The sequence below is a fragment of the Sorex fumeus genome, unplaced genomic scaffold (assembly GCF_029834395.1).
Source record: "Sorex fumeus unplaced genomic scaffold, SorFum_2.1 ptg000002l, whole genome shotgun sequence".
Classification (NCBI taxonomy): Eukaryota; Metazoa; Chordata; class Mammalia; order Eulipotyphla; family Soricidae; genus Sorex; species Sorex fumeus.
Genome location: NW_026606059.1, coordinates 58,432,501 through 58,451,513, shown reverse-complemented (window position 1 = coordinate 58,451,513; position 19,013 = coordinate 58,432,501).

The following is a 19,013-nucleotide window of genomic DNA, read 5'->3' as shown; positions in this document are numbered from 1 at the left end:
ATTATAATTGGGGTGGGAAGAGAGGACTCTGAATTGGAAACTCCCATGAGATGAGCAAGTGTTTTGGAAGAAGTTGCATGTTGAGGGCTGAGCCTTAGGAAAGAAAGAGAAGTTAGGAGTCAGGTGGATCTGAAACACAGGGTTGGAAACCTCAGATGCAGTGGGGATGGAGATCTACCAAAGTGAGTAATGCAAAAAGAAAAGAATCAGAAACTAAGCCTGGGGTGGGGGGATGAGAAAAATAGTCTCTAAGTGACACCACAAGAAGATGAGCCAACCAAGGAAACTCTGCCTGTCATACAGATGCTGGGAAGCTGCTGATAACAGGGAAGGGAGAAAGAGAGACTCCAAAGAAGTGTGGGGGCATGTGAGTGGCAACATTTTACTGCATTCATGAAGGGATAGTACAGTGGGTATGTTGGGGAACAGTTTTCTCCCAATGGTGCCCAGACACGTTGTGCACCGGGTCCAGGCAGACGTGGGGGGAAGGATGACAGGCACATGGAGAAACACCCTCCGGGAGCAGCTGATGGCTATTCACTGTTGCCAAATACACACATATTTTATAGGAGGTCTGGGCTTTAAAGGTTGGCCCAATCAATCACAGAAAGTTTAGCTTTATTGGCCTATCACCTCTCCAACTCTGCTTTGCCCTGATCCAATCCCAACCAAGCTAGATGCTACAGTCAGGATGACTTGCAAAGCATACATGACAGTTTCTGTCTCTTTGCCTCATGTGACCAGAAGGCCTAGTGAGACTCAAGGCCGAACACCTGGTACTGGCTGATGCCCTGTTCTTGCCAACTTTTCCCAGATACTCCCTCTTGTGAGACTTTGCTTCTGGGCCACTTTGCAAGGTCGGGTCTTATCTGCACCAGTATCTGTCACCATGCTCCACAGATTTGATTTCTGGCACCACATATAATCCCTCAGCCCCACCATACATGTCCCTGAACAGAGAGCCAGGAGTAAGTCCTAGACTTCACTGGGTGTGGTCCCCTCACCCCCAAGAAAAACAAAGAAAAACACACATAACTGGATTGAAAGAACCTTGCCCATTTAGAACTTGAGGAAGTGGCCTCAGAAAGACCTATAGAGGCTTTCATTTAGGCAGATTGATGTAAAGTGCAAGAGAATTGACAGACATTCTGAAACTTCTTTCCCAAAGAGGAAAAAAGTCTTGGAATCTAGGGACATTGTTGGTGAGAAATGTACTCTGGTGGAGGAATATTGTATGACTGAAATCCAATCATGAACAGCTTTGTAATGCTCTATCTCACAGTGATTCAATAAAAATAAAATAAAATAAAAATAAAAGAGGAAAACAAAGTAAAAATTTAAAAATATGCTAAAAATAAATAAATAAATGCAAGTGAGAAAGAACAGCAGCAAAACCAAGTCTGACATAGGAAAGAGACAATGGTGATCAGTTACTTTTTTAAAGGGATAATTGCCCAAGACCTACACCCTTTTCGGCCCTTCTCATTGGGTTGTAATCACCACCAGACTTGGGAAATCTGCCTGGTCTTGCTGTGGGGTTCCTTGGGCAGAGTGGCCTCCAACTAGACAGCCCCACCCGAGCCACTGGCCTCTTGCTTCACTGAGATCACTGATCACGTCTTTCTCATACAGAGAGGAAAGGGCTATTTATCACTTTGAATCTTATAATATGAAATTGAATAGAATGGCTTCTGACAAGCTGCCCAAAGAGAGTCACCACCCAAGGAAGCAAAAACAACAGTCTCCCTCTACCTCACCTGCCCTTCTGTCCCCTGCCACACCTCCCGTTCTCATCACTGGAAAGCAGTCCAGCACAAATGACACAGTGGCATTAAAGCTCTGGATCAGAATATTCTGCTGTCAACAGGGCACAAATTCCAGAATATGTGACCCCACTACTTGTAAAGAATAGACCAAGACCAGGAACAGGCCCCATAATGGTCTCTGAACACATGGAGCAAAGAACAAGAGAGAAGGGAGAAAGGACATTTCTCAGCAAGCATTTGTGAGTCTTGATTGTAATCATGGTTTCTCATTCTGGCTGTTGTTGAATGAGAGTGACCTTTGTCTCCCTAAAGATGAATCAAACTAAAGGATGCATCTTGAACTGATCAGTTATTCCATAGAATGGAACATGATAGAAACTTAAAAGCCTGTTAAGACGGTTTTAACTCCAACCTCTTTCTGCATTTAGAGCATTTGCCAAAATATATTTAATCCTATAAAGGCCTTGAGAGCGAATGGGGCGTCAGGAACAAGGCTGTTTCTCATAAACATTGTCTTCGTAAGATTCAGCTGTAGTCCTACCTTTCCACACTCACGGTCAAAGTCGGCCAGCATTTGTGCCGCTTGGCTGATGTTTGGTGTTATTAAAACAATGTCATCAGCAAAGCGGAGGTGGTGTAGTTGCCGACCATCTATCTTCACTCCCATTCCTTCCCATTCCAGTCGTCGCATGATGTTCTCGAGGGTGGCACTGAAGAGTTTTGGTGAAATGGTATCACCCTGCCGCACCCCTCTCTTGACATCAACGATCACTTCTTTGTAGAATGGTGAGATCCTGGTAGTGAATCCGCAATACAGCTCACGGAGGATCCTGATGTATTGGGCTTGAATGCCCTGATTGGCTAGGGCTTCAATGACCGCTTCCGTCTCAACAGAATCAATCATCTCCGAATGCAACAGCTATGTGTACCTAGGTCGAGAGGTCAACATGACAAATGACCTGGCACCCGAGCTGCGCAGGAGGAAGAGAGCGGCTTGGAACGCCTTCAAGAACGTCGAAGAAATAGCTAAGAGGACGAAGAACCTCCGGCTCCGGGCACATCTCTTTGATTCCACTGTTCTTCCTGCATTAACATATGCCTCAGAGACCTGGGCCCTACGCAAACAAGATGAGAACGCCATTCAGGTCTCCCAAAGAAGAATAGAAAGAGCTATGCTTGGAATATCACGTTTCACTCAAATGAGAGAACGAATCCGGAGTTCTGACATCCGTCGACGATCAAGGATCAGGGACGCTGTCTCATTTGCCAAGGTGTCGAAAATCAGATGGGCTGGTCACGTAATGAGATTTAAAGACGACCGTTGGACTAGAGCTGTTACTGATTGGATTCCACGGGATGTCAAGAGACCGCGTGGCCGCCCACCTACCAGATGGTCAGACTTCTTTGTCAAGATCATGAACGATCGGTTTGAGGCCCTCCATGTTCCCGGAGCGAAGAGATGCCATTGGGCTACACTAGCACGCGACAGGGACAAATGGAGACGTTACTGGCGCCCGCTCGAGCAAATTGACGACTAACAGGAAGTTAAGTGATTAAGTGATAAAGGCCTTGGAGATGTACATTTGGGTGGGGGGGGGGGCTCACATATTAGACAGCCAAACTCTATTAGAAAAAGATGCTGTAGGTCTCTCCATTTCCAAAGCAGACATCTCAAGATGGTCTACCTGGAGAGGATTAGAGAAAATGCCAGTGAAATGGGGAACTAGAGAACATTACCATAGTGCAAGACTGGGAAGATGGTCATAAGAAGCTGGCAGGATCCTGAGAAAGTCACAATTGGCTGGACAGTGTTAGCGTGACAGCTAGGGAGCTGGAGGTTCCCTGACACACGGTGGCCCTGTGAGTGGCCCTGTCCTGGGGAAGTCCACATTCCTCACAGGGACCTACCACTGGTCCCCCAGGGCAAAGTCCTCTGGCTGATTAATCTTGCTCATATTTACTCAAATTGATTTCCAGAGGTGATTTCCCATTCCTAATCTGCAAAAAAAAAAGCACTAAAAGATTATCCCCAAGGCTGATGAAGAGAAGGAGTTTCCTTCCCCTCTCTCTTCTCCCCTCTCCCTCTCTCTCCCTCTCTCTGTCCCTCTTACAATACAGAAGTCCCAGGAAAGGAGCATGGATAGAGATGTTATCTTTCCCTCCCTTGCTCTCTCACCTCTCTCACCTAATTGTCTTTTAACCTTTACTTCTTATCTATATTGCTCTGGACCTTGGAAAACCTTAACCTTACTTCGTCTCCAATTCCTATAACACACAATAGTCCGGGAGTGAAAGCAATGTGTTCAGTGCATGAATTAATCTAGTAGATTCTCACTTGGTTTGACAGGCTCCTTGTACAGTACCAAACAGCAGTGCCAAAGTGGAAGACCTCATCCCCAGTGGTCCTTCTGAAAGGGACAACTCACTCTGGAAGAAGAGGCCCATGCTCTGAGACCAGGGACTTCCAGTTCGCTGCATCGCCTTTCCTCGTGTACATTCCTTTGGAATGTGACAACAGAGCAGTTCCATCTAGCTTTTACTTCTTATTTATCAATTTGATAATGTTCTTGCACCTCCTCCCCAGAAGTGGTTACTGATCAGTCAGTCTAAGACAGGCTGCTTTCCAACACTCTGTTCTTTTATTGCAATTGTTCTTCACAATTTCAAAATATCTCTAAATTGACGCAATTATTTAAAATCATTATGGCAGATAGACTATAAACTCCGTAAGGACAAAGACCTGTCTGTTCTTGTTCAACAGCCTTATACAATATAAGATATGATATATTCAATAAATATTTGCTGAATGAACTCAGAGAGATTGAAAAAGAGCCCAGATCCTCTCAAAACTGCACTTAGTATCCTGTCCCAGGGTTTTAGGACAGATGGGATAATCATGACTGCTTAGTCTTTATTTGAGCAGGAATCTCTATCCTAATGTGTCCCATGCAATGCCAGAGATGAGTATTGAAATATTTATAAATTAATATCCAAAGATGATTTTAAGAACTATCTACACAATTGAATAAAAATCAAACTCAAAATGCTATAAACCAAGTAACCTTGGCCATATGAGATTAAATGTCTACAAGGCCTTAGAGAATGCCATGAAAGGCTGCTAGCAATGCCAACACCACTCATGCTTATATTTCACAGACATCCATTGAAGGAACAAAATGCCTATAAATATCAAGATTTCTCAAAATATTTTTGTCATGGCACAAGCATCAGATAAAGAGCTGCTAGAGGAAACACTTAATTCTCAGAATCTGGGATAATGGCTGGAATGTGTGATATATCGATAAAGTAGTAAACCCCAATAGAGCTAAAATTGAAGATCACAATAAATGAAAATAATATGTATTGCAAGATAAATACACACTGAATAACCTATATAGAGTCTGAAAAGTGCTAGCACTAATGATTTAGTCGTTACCATCAAACCACTGTGGTCAGCACTGCAGCACAATGATCAGGCTGATTTGGGTGTTTTTTTTTTCTCTTTTTTTCCCTTTTTCTTTGTTTTTGGTGTGATTAACAGTTACATAACTCAGCTAATCTGTGAAGAAGACTTTGAAAAAACGTTTCCAAAAATAACCAACATTGTGGTAAGAAAGGAATCCTCATTCACTGTCAGTAGGAATGTCATCTGAATCAATCTCTATGAAAAGCAATCTAGAGATTTCCCAAAGAAGAATAGAACTCCTACACAACTTCACAATATTACTTCTTGCCATCTACCCCATGAAACAAAAACATTAATTTGAAGGAATATGTAGGGATACACCTACATTCATTGCAGCAATAGCAATGGCCAGTACATACACTAACAGCAACAGCCAGGCTATGGAAACAACCCAAATGCCCAACTAGGGACCAATGGATCAAGAAGTTGTGGTATATATACTTGGAATACCATGCAGCTGTGAAGAAAGGACACAACCACGCAGTGTTTCATTACATGGATGGAACTAAAGAGAACCATACTGAGTGAGGTCAGTCAGAAGGAAAGGGATAGATGTACAATGATCCCTCTCACATGTGGAATTTAAAGATACACAATAGGAAAACAATGGAACTAGAAAGCTCATCCACAGAACTGAGTTTACTGGGGTAGTCTGAATGAAAGGAGTCTTTGGAACCTTGGGGGTGGGAAGTGGACACACTGATCGTAGGTGTGATATTGGAATGAAGCATGCATGAAATCATCATCAACAGTACTATAAATCACAATACCTCAATAAAGATTCATTTAAAAAGCCCTACAAGAAAACATTTCTAGTTAGAAATGTATGGTATCATGATTGAAAAAGCACAGATTTAGGGATCAGTGAAGGGAAGTCTTGTAATTCAGGTGTACTGATGTTGATTTGGTTCTCGAAGTTTTCATCTATAGAGGGTAAGCATCAGTGACTGCTTCATGGGGTTAATATCAGATGTTGGTTAACCATCAACCTAAGGCTTAGGGAAAGGAGATTGAGTGGCACAACGCAGAGATGATGCTTTTAATCTGATTGGGACATGGTCACGGTCACGGTCCTCCCATTGTTCATCGATTTGCTCGAGTGGGCCCAGTAACGTCTCCATCATGAGACTTGTTGTTATTGTGTTTGGCATATTGAATACGTCACGGGTAGCTTGCCAGGCTCTGCCGTGCGGGCGAGATACTCTTGGTAGCTTGCCGGGCTCTCCAAGAGGGGCGGAGGAATGGAACTCGGGTTGGCCGTGTTGGCAGCTTGTAAGGCAAACGCCCTACCGCTGTGCTATCACTCCAGCTGATTGGGACATGGATGATGTGTATTAGGTGATATCAGGAAAATCACTCTTCGTTGTCCAGGGAGTCTAGAAGTTGGAATTAGACTGGCCTGTGTTTGCTGTGTGAGTCTGAGCAAGTTACTTAACCTATCTGAATTTTAATTATCTCCTTAATAAAATGGATATGGCAGCAAAATGGAAAGACCACAATGGCAGTAAACAAGCCTGCATGTGTGGTCTTGGGTTTGCTACCCAGTATAATATGGTCCCCAAGAACTATTGGGAACTATCCTCCTGAACTTAAATTTTTAATTAACTTTAATCACTGTCACTGTCCTCCCATTGTTCATTGATTTGCTCGAGCAGGCACCATTAACATCTCCACTGTGAGACTTGTTACTGTTTTTGGCGTATCAAATACACCATGAGGAGCTTGCCAGGCTCTGCCTTGTGAGCGGGATACTCTTGGTAGCTTGCCGGGCTCTCCAAGAGGGACAGAGGAATCAAACCTGGGCCGTGTGCAAAGCAAACACCCTACCAGCTGTGCTATAGTATAATAATTAAATTTAATTACTTTTAATAAATTAAGATTTAAATATAGTAAATTTTGTTAGTTTAATTAATTTATATAAATGAAATGTAATAAGCTTCTCTTTTGTGACAGAGTTTTTTCCCAACACCCACAGCAGGATTTCTGAGTCTGGGAAGTATAGACATTTGGTTTGGTTTTGGTTTTGGTTTTGATTTCAAGGCCACACCAGCAATGCTTAGGGGTTACTCTTGGCTTTACACTCAGGAATTACTCCTGGCAATGCCAGGAGTGGAACCCAGATCAGCAATGTGCAAGACAAATGCCCTATCCACTGTACTATCTGTCTGTACAGGTAGTACAGTGGACATTTGGATGAGACAATTCTTTACAGGAGACAGTCATGTATACTATAGAAGTTTAACAGCATCTTGGTGCTCTACACACTGGATATCTGTCACACCCCCCTTTTATGCACTTGGGACATCAAAAGTGTCTCATTGATAGAGCCAGAGTTTCCTAATTTTGTCCCTCAGGGACAAGTAGTGGTTCCCTGCTGGGAGTGACTGCTCCACATATAGTAACCTATATCATTTTCCCAGGATCTGTAAAAGGTATTTACTATTGTTCTCTCGATTTTACAGGTAAGGAAAGAGTAATTGGGGTCACAGCGATAGAACAGCAGGAAGGGCATTTTCCTTGCACGCAGCCAACCCAGGTTTGATCTCTGGCATCCCATATGGTCCCCCAAGCACCACCAGGAGTAATTCCTGAGTGCAGAGCCAGGAGTAAGCCTTGAGCACAGGCAGAGAGAGAAAGAGAAAGATAGAGAAAGAGATGGGGGAGGAGGGAGGAAGAGAGAAGAGAGAGGCACAATGGAGTTAGGAAACATGACAAAGTTCACTTGGTTTGTTCACTCAGCCAGAATACACTGACCCTGACCTTCCTTATCATCCTTCATTGAATAGGTATAATGATAAGTTTTGGGCTGGAGCGATAGCACAGCGGGTAGGGTGTTCGCCTTACAAGCGGCCAACATGGCCGACCCGAGTTCGATTCCTCCGCCCCTCTCGGAGAGCCCGGCAAGCTACCGAGAGTATCTCGCCCGCACGGCGGAGCCTGGCAAGCTCCCCGTGACGTATTCGATATGCCAGACACAGTAACAAAGTCTCCAATGGAGACGTTACTGGGCCCGCTCAAGCAAATCGATGATCAACGGGAGGGCCTTTACCTTACCTTACCTTAATGATAAGTTTTAAAATACAAAATGCTCTAGGTATTTTATTGTGCTTATAATTACATAAAAGTTCATATGAAGTTTCATGGCAACCGATGCTAACAAAGAAGAAAAATAATAAGTTTATTTTAGAAAGTGAAATTATGGGAGCTTTCTTTCATTAGTACTTTTGTTCTATTTTAAAACATAAGTCAATTCTGATGGTTGATAATGAAAAATCTTATTTTTCTACCTATTTCAACACTGAAATTATTTTACTCTTTTTCATTCTATGAGACTCATTACAGTCATTATCTTCTCCTCCAAGAAGTCCTTTCTGGTTTCTCCTTTAATATTCTATGAAGTTGCTTAGTATGTTCATCCCATTTCAGTCAAATGGCATTCCACTGGAGACATTATCTTAGCAAACATGCCATAGTTTCATTTTTCTGAACTTTTGAAAGTAGGTAGGATTGACAAAAATGATGTTTACATTTATAGTATAAATTTTAATTTACATATACATTATGAAATTATTTCCTCACATAATATCCCATTTCCAGGTATATATCTAAAAGAAAATCATTACTTCAGATATCTATTCTCATGTGTCACTGAAGCATGAGTCATATTAGACAAGAAACAAGCAACATGTCTACAAAGATCAATGGATAAAGAAAATGAGATTATATACATATTTTTCATATATAATTACTTAATTATGTATTTCTTCCCCCCAAAGAACTATATATGACATAAAATGTCTTCCAAACCGGGGATGTGGCTAAATTGGTAGAGCATTTGCCTTTCATGGAGCATGGATTCAATTTCTAATACAAGAAGACTCTCCTGAGCACTGCTAGAAGTGACTCCTGAGCACCACCAGAATTTCTACACCCAAAAGAAAATAAAAATGTTTCAATAATTAACCAGATTGGTACCAATCAATCAAGCATAACAATAGATGCCCTTTAAGTAAGTTAGTAAGTAGTTTATGGAATGGATTAACAAACACAATTTTACCAAATTCAGAGTCAAACAAACCAGTAGCCACATCACTGAATTCTGCCACATTCCAACCAGAGGACCAAGCCCAAGGAGGACAACGGATATGGGGACATTTGGTAGTACAATGAGAGGGAAGCAATGCCTCAGCCCCCTGCTTAACCTCTCATTCCTTAACATTCTGTTAGATTTTGACTTTGGAGTGAAATAAAGGTAGAAAGGAGAAAGAGATGGAAAAAAATCTGAACACAAATGTCCTTTCATAGTACAGAGAAAGAGAGAGAGAGAGAGAATGAAATGTCTACATAGAGGTAGTCTGTGGAACAGGGTTATAGGGAAGGCAGGTAGGAGGAAGCCTGCTGACATTGGTGGCAGGAAAGGTGCACTGGTGAAGGAATGGGTGTTTAAATATTGTATGATTAAAACTCAATCATGAAAATCTATGGGAATCTATATTTATGGTAATTCAATTAAAATGAATAAAATTCATAGAGTATATAAGTGATATTAAAGACAAAATACTAGCCATCACCAATAATGAAGTGAAAAATAGAAGAGTAAACAACTGGTAGAGAATGTAAGATTTTTCATTACAGCATGAGAAATATCCTATTATGACATCTTATTATCTCATTCCTACTTTGGACAAACTGGCAGGCTACCGAATGTAGCCTGCCCACACAGCAGAGTCTGGCAAACTCCCCGTGGCGTACCCAATATGCCAAATACCAGTAACAATGATGGGTCTCATTCTCCTAAAGAGCCTTGAATATAATCTCAGGGTAGGATGAAGGAGATGTTACTGGGGCCTGCTCGAGGCAATCGACAATTAACAGGATGATTTGTGATTTGTGATTTGTGTCTTTAACAAACGGCGTGTGAAAATCAGGTCGTTTCTGGCAACTAATTCTAAACTCAAAGCTACATAGTCAAAGCTCCTATCAAACAAATGACTATGACTAATATGTGTAGTAATAGTTCCACATTTTCCAAAATGATCAGACTTGTCTCTCCTACTGACTACAATAATACTATACCATCACAGTCGCAGTGTTTTTATCTATCAATGAAATAACAAAGGGAACTAACTCAGACACTGACCTCTAAAAGGGTTAATGCACAGATAGATCTTAAAACAGTGCCCAGCCTACAATAAGCTGTAGACAAAAGGTCTCTATTATTGTCTCTTATTTATGGACCAAGAAACAGGGCAATCAGGATGCAAAACTCTTTGTATTTTCTCTGAAGCTATTTTTGTTCCCCAGTTTTTCACCTTAAATGGTTTACCCATAGGACTAAGAATGGAGGTTGGGGGAAGTAATTAGTTGCTGAAACTAAAGGTTAACCCATTAACAGGCTTTTGGGGCCACCAAGATCCAGCACGCAAAGCTAATAGGCCAGCACTGGCCTCTGGAGCTGGCCGCTACATGTGCTTTTGGCGCCCTCTACCGGTCCTCAACTCAGTTGCGGGAAATGAGCATATTCATGGAGAGCTCATCGTATGTGTTTTCTGGAATGGAATCTCCTAATACCTAAGTCTGTGTCCTGCTTCTTTATTTTTAACACAGATGTCAGAGATTCAAAAGAATTTTTATTCTAACATTTTTATGAGAACCGTGTACGGCACTATTTTTCCCCTCATCTAATCCAACTGGGGCAGCTGGGCACAATCACAATCACAAATCATCCTGTTAATCGTCGATTGCCTCGAGCAGGCCCCAGTAACGTCTCCTTCATCCTAGCCCTGAGATTATATTCAAGGCTCTTTAGGAGAATGAGACCCATCATTGTTACTGGTATTTGGCAGCTGGGCAGACCATGGTAAATAAGGGGGTGAGGGTCCTGGGGTGAGCCAGACAGGTGCTGGAGTCAGTGCAGTGCAGAAAGAGCGAGTGGTCATGGCTCACACTCCCAGACGCTGTTCTGATACACCTGATAAATGGACTCACAAGATTTTATAACTAGCCATATGCTAAAACCCTTCATGACTGAAGTTTCATATCCATCAAGGGCTGGATGATTTTGAATAAGGCCAACGGAGCATCCAGATGCAAGAAGAACCAGTCACTAGAGTGATCATGAAGTCCGGCGTACTCTTCATGAATGAAAATAGGATTTTCACCTAATAGGTGAAATAACATAATTTTCACCTGTGATAATACAAAATTTTACTCCCATTTTGTAAAGGTAAGAAATGTTAGGTGACACCCACAATTCTACAGCTGGTGTGAGGCATAGTTGAACTCCCTACCTCCCACCGGCTCGTCTTACTTACACCCACCCACCACCCCTGGGTTCTCCTTTGTGCCAGAATAAAATTTCTGATGCCTCTGTGGGTGCCCGTGGAACCTGGGCTCCCCAGCCAGTGCACAAGAGAGGGCAGGAAACTTCATGCACTGTGTCCACATCTCCAGATCAGGCCACTTCCACTAGCTCTTCGGAGGCAGCTTTGCAGAAGACAGACTCGCCTTGAGGGAGTGACTTGGTGGTGGTGAATCATCCGTGCAAACAAGTCTCTTGTCATCTGGTAATGACCTTTGGGCTGCGGTGTCAGTCCCTGCCTTTATCCTGGCCTCCTTAGGCAGCAGGGCCCCTGGGTGGTCCAGATGGCCGGAGACCTGTGCACAATGAACAGAGACTGATCCACGTGTGAACCCTTTTGCCACAGGAAGTCCTCCCAGGCAAAAAAAAATATAGATGGGGAGCTCCTTCCTCCTCGTAAATGGCTCTTTGAGAGTCAAGGCTTCTAAAAAGCAAAGCATTCATAGATCTCAGACACCTGCATGCCCCACATCCCCACCTCCTAGTTCTTACTCAGCCAGAACGCCCCCACTGGTGATTTCGTCCCTTCCATGTGAGTTTCCAGGAGGGAATTTGACGCACCTGCTCTCTCCCTAGGGAAAAAAAGGAGAAAACTTTCCGATGGGTTTTTATTCTATTACTTCTATTCCTGTTTCCCCCCCTTGCTTGCCCACAACAGTAGCAGTGTGCAGAAACCACCTCTCTGTTGGACTTCCTACAGCAACTTGGGGATCTCCAACCACCAGAAAGTGCCTGCCAGCCTCTGGGAAAGGGGAAATTCTACAGGTCAGAAAGGAGAGGGCTTCATTTCCCTCCACCTCAGATCCCAAGGGCACCTCCAGGTCCCTTTGTCCCAAATGCCTTTCTGTTCACATCAAGAACTGAGAAGCACTGTGAGACCAACCCGGGTGTCCAATGACAGATGAGTGGATCACACACACACACAACACACACACAACACACACACACCACACACACACACACACACACACACACACTGATTACTATTGGCTTCAAGGAATAACAAAATTGTGCATTTCTCAGCAACTGGATAGAACTGTAGAATATCAAGTGAATTAAGTCAGAAGAAGGAGAACAAATAGCAGATGATTCACTTATCTGTGGAACATACAGTAACAGGATAAGGGAATGCATGGTATAAATGAGGTGGTTATCAAGATTACCCTTGACCCTAGAGTACAGAAATGAGAAGGACAGAGAAGGAAAGAAATCTCTGGGGAGAAGAAGAGATGGATGGAAAGTACCAGTGTAGGGATCAGGAGCCTTAGGTACACTGGTAGTGTAGAGCTTTTATCTATATATCTAAGCCACAGAGCCACCAACACTACAAGCATGAGATACAAACCATAACAACCAAGCATTAAAATGTGCCTGTCGAGGAGGCCAGCTAGGGGGGTGGGGGTGAGGTTCACGCTGACACTGAGGAGGGAAATTGACACTGGTTATAGGATTGGTGCTGGAAACTTGTAAGCCTGAAATTCAACTATGAAAACCTTTGTAAGTCACAACGCCTTAGTAAACATAAAAAAAGAACTGAGAGAGAAGTTAGAGGCCTTACTTAGGTGGTACACATTATAGTATGTATTTCTTGGGGGCCTAAGCCCCCTGAGCCTTGTTTCTTTCCTATATAAAATAAGGATGTTATTTTATAACATCCTTATGGGGGAGATAGCATAAAGAGCTGGAACCTTGCCTTATTATTTGGTGGGAGACAGATTCATGTCCCAAAATACCTAGGGCTTACTCTATGCTTACTCTATGCCCAGGGTCCACTCATGGTGGTGCTTGAGCCACCCTGAGGCACTGGGGATGGAACCAGGAGTGAAAACATCTTTTTCCCACTTATACTATCTCTTGGGCCCCAGAGTTGCATGCAGGAGTCCAGTTTTGGTCCCTGTACCACAAGTGTGCAAGTGACAAGTAATACGTGGACAACAGTCTGAGTATTACCAGGTATGGTCCCCAAACAAAAATTGACACCACTTAAAATAAGTTAGTGTTCATGCTGAGGGAAAACACAGCTCAGATAGAGAAGGGAACACCAAGTAAAGGGTGTTTGGAGGACTCACTTGGGATGTGAGACTTGTGCTGAAAGTAGACTATAGACCGAACATGATGGCCACTCAATACCTCTATTACAAACCACAACACCCTAAAGGAAAGAGAGAGCAAAAGGGAATGCCCTGCCATAGAGGTGGGGGGGGAGATGGGGGGTGGGAGGGCAATTGGGTTCATTGGTGGTGGAGAATGGGCACTGTGGAGGGATGGGTACTGGATCATTGTATAGCTGAAACCCAAACATGAAAGTTTGTAAGTCTCCAACTATACCTCCTGGTGTCTTACTAATAAAACATTTTTTAAATAAAAATAAATTTTTAAAAAATGAGTTAGTGTTCTTAGACCCACAAAAATATTTGACCATGTATTTTAGACCCATAAAATATATTTTTACTGATATATAACAACTACTTAATAATTTGTTGTTATATTACATTGTTTACATACATATGTGTGTGAAAAACATCAAAAAAGTACTCATATGTGTCTTTTCTGGGTTTGTTTCTTGGGGATACCACAACTGGCAGTGCTCAAGGCTTACTTCTGGCTCTGCACCCCAGATCACTCCCAGGGTACCATATGGAATGCCAGTGATTGAAGCTGGTGCAAGACAAACACACTGAACTATTGCTCTGCCACCCCTCCCCCGCAATCCTTATATGCATCTTTGAGTCCGAAGTATTCAGTTAATCCCCTGCAGTACAATTTCTCAACCTCGGGATTGTTGCCTCTATGAGCTGAACAGTTCTTATTGGGGAGGGAGGGTGGCTATTCTCTTTATCACAGGCTCCTAGCAACCTCTCTGGGCTCTACCTGCTAGATACGTCTAGCAACTTTCTTCCAGCTTTGACAACCAAAAGATATACCAAGACACTCTCAAGTGTCTCCCCTGAGGATTGAGGATGGGCGCTGATCCCCTTAATGAGAAACACTGACCCTTTTGCATTCTGTGCCCCTGGCTCAACTTCTTAGCTGGAGCTTTCTCTAGGAGCAAAATAGGATCGGGTGGGGGGTGGTGATCTGTTTTTTGTTCAGATGATTACTAAGTGGCAGATACATTCAGTGTCAGTTCCCAAAGCAACACTGCATACCAGGCCCATGTACAGATGAAGAAACTGAGGGTCAAGCACCCATAATTACAGAGAGGACTAGAAGTTCAGGAGTGCCTGGGGTGAGGTGTCCAATCTGAGAAGAGGGTGCAGTAACAGACCCGAGTAAAGTTGGGGCCAAAGATAGTCCTGGGAAGCAAAGAAGGTGAGGAAATGGAGAGACCAAGAGACCTAGCCCCAAGTGCAGGGAACTTATTCAGGGGGACGGGAGTTGGGTGAAGAGGGGATTCCTAGCCAGGAGCTCAGTCAAAGGTTCAAGTAACAGGTGCCACGCCCCATACCTCTTGTTCCACAAACTTAGTTTACTCTCAAACTAGAGAATCCTATCTTTACCCCCACAGAAACGACTTTTCATTGTTTGTATTTTGGCAGGGGGGGTGCGCCAGGTGGGTGGCACACCCAGTAGTGCTCTGGGGTCCTCCTGACCCAACACTCAAAGTTTCCCTTGGGGTGGCTTACAGGGGTCAGGCTGTACAAAGACTGAACTCAAGGTTCCTGCACGCAGAGCACCGAAATGCCTCCCCAGCCTAGAAAAGACCTTCTAGAATCTATAATGGTGAAGGTGGCTCACTGGGAAACCCTTGCATGGGGACCATGCAGTGATATCAGGCAGATGGGACAGTGCTTCCAGGGAGGCTCTGGGTTCAAACCAGGCCCTGTGGTTCACCTGCTTAGGTACATAGAATTTTTACCCCAAAATCAGTCCTGCTGAAGAAAGCAGGTCATCAGTGCTGACCTCTTTACAAAGATTTACTATTCAGGGACTGGAGCGATAGTACAATGGATAAGGAGTTTGTCTTGCACACGATCAACCGGGGCTGGATCCTCGACATCCTGTATGGTCCCTTGAGCACCGCCAGGAGTAACTTCTGAGAGTGCAGAGTCAGGAGTAACCTTTGAGCATCGCCTAATGTGACCCTCCCCCCACACACACACGCACAAAAAAAAATAAAATAAAAAGGCTGTTACTATTTGGATGACCATCGCTGCCATGACTTTCCAGACAAGAAAGAAGGATGACTGGAGGGACAGAGAAAAGCCGGCTCCCTAAGCTCGGAGGAATGGAGAGGCAAACATCACAGGGCTGCTTCTTGTTGCTTGATCCCAGCATCTTGAGTGCCAAGCATAGTCCCATGTGAGGCTGGTATAGGAGCTGGTATAGAACAATGACCATGAGAATGAGGCTTAGAAGAAACAGCATAGGAGCAAACTCTGGAACCAATTCTAGGTGGATCTTTCTTCTCCTCTGGGCTGTTCTTTATCTAGTCAGGTCCAGGAGCAGCAAAGAGCTAAGAAACTTGTGAAGAGTGAAGGGGCAGAGAAATGCATAGAAAAAAATACCCTTTACATTAATCTAAGGGAAGAAATATGAGTCTGAGATCCTCCTCCATCACTGAGACAGTGAGACTAGATTTTCATATTTCCAGTCTCTGGCAGAAACAGCCGGTCAACCATTCCCAATGCTCTCAGATTCCCCCGTACTGTCTCCTGATTCTGAGAAGGCTGCTGTGTCCCGTTTGCTCATTGGAAATCTATTTCCCAGAACGGTTGCTTGAGTTCAGTTCTATATCAAAGGAAGAAAGAAAGCCCAATTCTAACTCAACACTCTCTACGTTCATGCCTTGGGAATCTCACTTCTGTCCAATTTGATTCTCCCCATGCTGCACCCCACCCCCTAGCCAAAGAGTCGGGCAAAGGGGAACTTGCATCAGCCTTGCCAATACACTTTCAGGGAGAGAAGAGACAGACCAGTTTCCCACTGGTTCTGGAGAACAGGTTCCCATATGCTCTCTAACATGGTGTTCAGAAAAATATGGTGCATCCTCCTCCCAGCTCTGATTCCAGGAATGGCCACAAGGGATGTTTTATCCATATGTTTCTCATTCAAATGTAACTCACTAAAACATTGCAAAGATGAGTATGCGTGCTGTATTATTTATTAATTTTGTTTTCACTCCAGAAGCAGTAAATTATATTTTCCTGAGAGCAGACGATCTCAACCCTCAAAATATTTATACCTAAGCCAAGCACATAATCTTCCCACTGATGTGCCATGTTTAAGTCATGTGGAAATACATATCTAGGCTCTGGTAGGATGCCTAGATATGTATTTCTCTTATGTAATTCTCTTCTTTGTCATATAAAGGCATATCTAAGGGTTATGGTGAGATTTTACAATTTGGAGGGTGCAAGGGACTTTGTTTCTATAATATACCATATAGAATATAAAATACTATGATATGCTCTTTGTTACTGAAACGTACTGGGGAAGCTGGAGCAGATAGAACATGTCAAAGTTGAGAAACACTTTAAGTTTACTTTCATCAAATTGAAATCTGTAAAACACTGATAGAAGAGAAAAGCTTTACCTAAATCATCCTGCAGATGTCTTAAATATGTTTGACATTGATGGGCTTGTTTTCTGCTGCTTATTTTTGCTGTTCAATCCACGTGCTTTATAAAGTATAATTTATTAACTCAAAAGTTTCTATTATTATTATTTACTGCACAATTTACATGTCATCCTATTTCTTATGCCTTCACCATTTTAAGTATACAATCAGATTGAACCTTTAGGCTCTACAAGAATAGAAATTCTAAAAGGGAACTCCCAGGAAAGTCAAAGGAAAAGAACAAGTGTTTTAGTGCCTATGGCAAATATCCGTGCACAGTCAACCATTCCTTGGTATGGACAAAATGCTCTGTCTTTGCAAAACTCCAAAGTCTTTGAGTTTTTCAAGAATTTCTCTGACTCTCTATTAGCTACTCAGTGCAGGTACTGTTATCTGATGCTAGAGATAAACGCAGTTCAGAGGGGGAAAAATACTAAAATTGGCCAGCTAGTCAATGACAGAGAGGGAGAGAATGGAGAATGTATTCAGCCTATAAATATGAATTATGGACATTTATGGAGATAATATGGACATTTGTGAAGAAGAGTATAGTTGGGGTCAGAGGACAAGATGAGGAAGCTCCATCACTGACATCAGATTCTACAGCTGTCAAACCTTTGCTATCTTTCATCTTGCTTCCACTGCTATAAAATTTGTGAAAAATGGAGTTCCTAAGGCAGGATAAGGCTCAAGTGGCGCATGCTTTGTATGGGTGAGGTCCTGGCTTTAGTCTCTGGCAATACAACATTGCAATAGCAACAAAATGGAGTTCCCCTAAAAGAGAGGAAGGTTAAGCTTGAGACAAATAAGATCAAAGGTCTAAGGCTAGGACAACAAGCACAGACTCCAAAGATTCCGGATATAAAAGCAAATTTTCCCAGCTTTACACACCCTCTCTTGGGGCTGGTAGCCCCTGAATTAGCTCTGCTGTGCTTACTACGCTATAGGAATCCAGGAAGGAGCAGAAAATGCTGTGTGGGTGCAGTGAGCGGAGTACTACATTTTCTCCATCAGAGATGGTCACATTCTAATCTCTAGAACTTGTAACTCTGTCATCTCCTGCAATTTTGTGGGTGTAATTAAGTTGAAAATCTTAAAAGGGGAATGGTCTTGGGCGATCCGGGTGGATTCAAAGCAATAACAAGGAACTTTATCACTAAACGAAGGAGGCAGGAGGACCAGAGAAAGAGTTGAAGGTGTACTGCTGCTGACTTTGCAGATGAAGGAAAGGAGCAGGTGACATTCAGAAGCTTAAAAAGAGAAAAAAGTGTGCTATGTATTAGTGCCTCTAGATTGAACACAGTCTGGCTTGCACCTTGATTTTATCCCCATGAGAAATTATACTGAGAACTATAAGAAAATAAATTATTGCTGCTATACATCACTAAGTGAGTGGTGATATTAATAGCAGCTATAGGAAACCAGTATGGTGAGAGCTATATGCTAGGTGGTCAAGCTGTGTTTTAGATACATTCATGAGCTAAACGCATCTAAAATGGGCACTCTGGAGAGCTTAGAGCAACTGTAGGTGGGTCTGTTCCCATGAGAAATTTGAAGAAGACTGGGGGCTCTTCATAAACCAGGTTCCTCTCCACATTATTGATCTATTGCTGATTGTTATTCATTACTGCAAAAGAATTCACCTCTGAAACAAAGCAACTTTAATATTGATTCATTATTACATATTTAATATCAAATTTTCTCTGGGTCAGGACTATACACACACCTTAGCCAAATCATGTGTTTCAGAATCTCTCACAAGGCACTAAGAAGGGAGGGGAGGGGAGGGGAGATGAGAGGAGGGGAGGGGAGAGGGGGGGAGGGGAGGGGAGGGGAGAGAAGAGGAGAGGAGGGGAGGGG